Source organism: Euprymna scolopes, chromosome 9 (assembly GCF_053919585.1).
Source record: "Euprymna scolopes isolate OS-2025 chromosome 9, ASM5391958v1, whole genome shotgun sequence".
In the NCBI taxonomy this organism is placed as follows: Eukaryota; Metazoa; Mollusca; class Cephalopoda; order Sepiida; family Sepiolidae; genus Euprymna; species Euprymna scolopes.
In genome coordinates, this window is record NC_136490.1 from 100,229,933 (window position 1) to 100,233,338 (window position 3,406).

Below are 3,406 nucleotides of genomic sequence, written 5' to 3' on the forward strand. Positions count from 1 at the left end.
CACTAAGAGAGGCTTAGTATATATATATATATATATATATATATATATATATATATATATATATATATATATATATATATATATATATATATATATATATATATATATATGTATATATATATATATATATATATATATATATATATATATATATATACTGATTCTACGTTGTATAACCTAGGAAAAACAACAATTGCGATTACAGATTCTAAAACGGTGATATTTTAAGCTGGTGTTAAGCTCAAATGTTACTGCAGAGTTTCTTTTTTCCTTTTTTTATTTGAAGCTATTTTTTTTAAATTGACGTAAACACTAGGGTACTTCAATTAGAGTCAAATATGAAAAAGTAAAGTATAGAGGAGTAAAAGTCGAATCAAATGAGATATTGATTGTTTAAACAGTTAAATTCAATTTATTAAAAAAAAACAAGCTTTGGCAAAAATTAAAACTGGGGACGTTCTTTTTGGCAGCAGTATATATATATATATATATATATATATATATATATATATATATATATATATATATATATATATATAGAGAGAGAGAGAGAGAGAGATAGATATAGATATAGATATAGATAGATAGATAGATATATATAAGTGAACGTGTCTGTGTATCTGTGCACATTTCCCTACGCAATAACTCAATTTCTAGTCTACACACTGGAAATTTGATATGCAGGTTACTGAGATTTTGGAAAATCGAAGTGATCGGTTTTTGGCCAGAAGTTTGGCGATTCAGGGGTCAAAGTTAAACAATTTGACCTTTAAGAACTCTACCAAACTCTTCCAACAAGTTTGGCTCTACACACTTGAAATTTTAGATATACGTTCCTTGGACATGGATCTAACTTAATAACTTGATTTGAACCCCAAAAATAAATTTTAAGGGGTCATAATAGGGGTCAAAGTTAAAAAAATTAACCTCAACGATCTCTTATTACTCAGACAATGTCTGGTCTAAATATTTGAAATTTTACATAAAGGGTATTCAGAGATAGGGCTTTTTCATCAGTTTGAGTTGAAAATGTTTAGTTACCAATATATAAATGTGTATATGTATGTATGTATGTTAGCATGTCTGAGTTAAACTGTCAATAGAGGCGACAGGATCGTTTTTAAGTTCGATCTTTTGTACGACAAATATCGAAAAATTGGCTACAAACATTGATATCTTCCTCTTCAACTAGGCACTTTTCTACAGGGGGGCACTTTTTTCGCCGATATTTTTTAAATTATCCTCTCCTTTAGATTGTCTCGCCTTAATTTAAAAAAGAATGTCGCTTCCGGTTTGGTGGTGGTCGTAAAAACATAAACGGTTGGTTTTACCCCGTTCTTTACCTCCTTTGCAGTACGGGCTCGAGCCTGCCTTCCTACTATTACTTCTTTTTTTTTTGTCTTAAATACACATCCAAACACTCGGGCAACGCCGGTCGCCCATGCTAGTATATATATATATATATATATATATATATATATATATATATATATATATATATACTAGCAAAAGTACCCGTCGTTGACTGGGTTAAAAAACAGCCTACTGAAAATGGACTCTGATTTATGAAAGTATGATAGGTTATGAAAAGGAAGGGTTGTAAATTATGGTTGAATTTGGGGGTATATAGGCCAAAGTAAAATATGATGAAAGTAAAAATAAAATAGATTAACCCCATATACTTACGCAGATAGATATGAAAAGTCTTTATTAAAGTGTGTGCCTATTTCCATTCTATGGACGCCAGGCGCGAACGCGACCCCCACAATTTTATTATACCATCCGTATTTAATTAAAAACATACTTATCAAAGTATTCTAATGTACAGCTATATCAACAACACTTGTAAACGTTTTTGTTTAATTTTAACATTTTTTATTTCCATACTGTCTGGACCAAGCGCGAACGCAGACCACACCATTTTAACGAACCACCGTTCTGTCAGATCAAACATACCCATTCCTGTGTCTCGATGCACATGATATGTAATCAGTTTTTTTAAATAGTCAACCAGATAGGAGGCTATTCGTGACCAGACACACACACACACACATATTCAGCTTTATACTATAGATATTTTATATTTTTATAATATAAAGCTCAATGTCTGTGTGTGTGTTCTCAAAATTAGGCTGCTATATGGCTGTCTATTTTTAAAAAAAAACTGATAACATATGAAGATAGTCGATGTATCGGGACACAGGAATGGTTATGTTTGATCTGGCAGAACAGTGTTTCATTAAGATTGTGGGATCTGCGTTCGAACCTGGCCCAGAAGGTATGGAAATGAAGAAATTAAAACGTAAAAAAAAAAAAAATGTTTACAAGTGTTTTTGATATAGATGCACATTAACTTAAATAGGTATGGTATAATAAAATTGTGGGGTCTGCGTTCGCGCCTAGGCTCCATAGAATGGAAATAGGCACACACTTTAATAAATACTTTTCATATCTATCTGCGTAAGTATGCATTATAATTATGTTTCAGTTTGAAGAAATATGGTATAATAATATTATGGATTATTCCTTCGCGCCTTACCTCCATAGAATGGAAATAGGTCACAAATTTTAACGATGTTTTTTAATATAGATCCACAGAATATTGTGATAAGTGTTTCAGTGTGAACATGTACAGTATAATAAATAATGGGGTTTATCTATTTTATTTTTACTTTCATCATATTCTGCTTTGGTTTTCATATCCCCAAATCCGAAACTATCCCTTTACACCCCTTCCTTTCCATAACCTATCATAGTTTCATAAATCAGAGTGCATTTTCTGTAGGCTGTTTTTAAACCCAGTCAACGACGGGTACTTTTGCTCGTAGATATATATATATATATATATATATATATATATATATATATATATATATATATATATAACTACTTCATTTACTCACATAAAGTTTACGCATAAATTTATACTTTCGTATATTAATTTTAAGTATTTATTCAAAAGTGCTCAATACGTAGGTAGAGCTAGTTAGTAAGTTATAAAATGTATATGGCGATTAAGCTGCACTCAATATTCCGCGTTTCATCCTCTCTAGGAATTTTCAGGCAAATAAGCCTGAAGAGTCTTAGAGTGGATGAAACGCGGAATATTCAGTGTAGCTTAATCACCATATATATTTTGTTACTTACTATATATATATATATATATATATATATATATATATATATATATATATATATATATATATATATCCATATATGTATTTATATATATATATATATATATATATATATATATATATAAAGAAATGCATTTAAGATATGCCGACTGATACTTCTATTATAAGGAGTATATATATATATATATATATATATATATATATATATATACATATATATATACACATATATATATATATATATATATATATATATATATATATATATA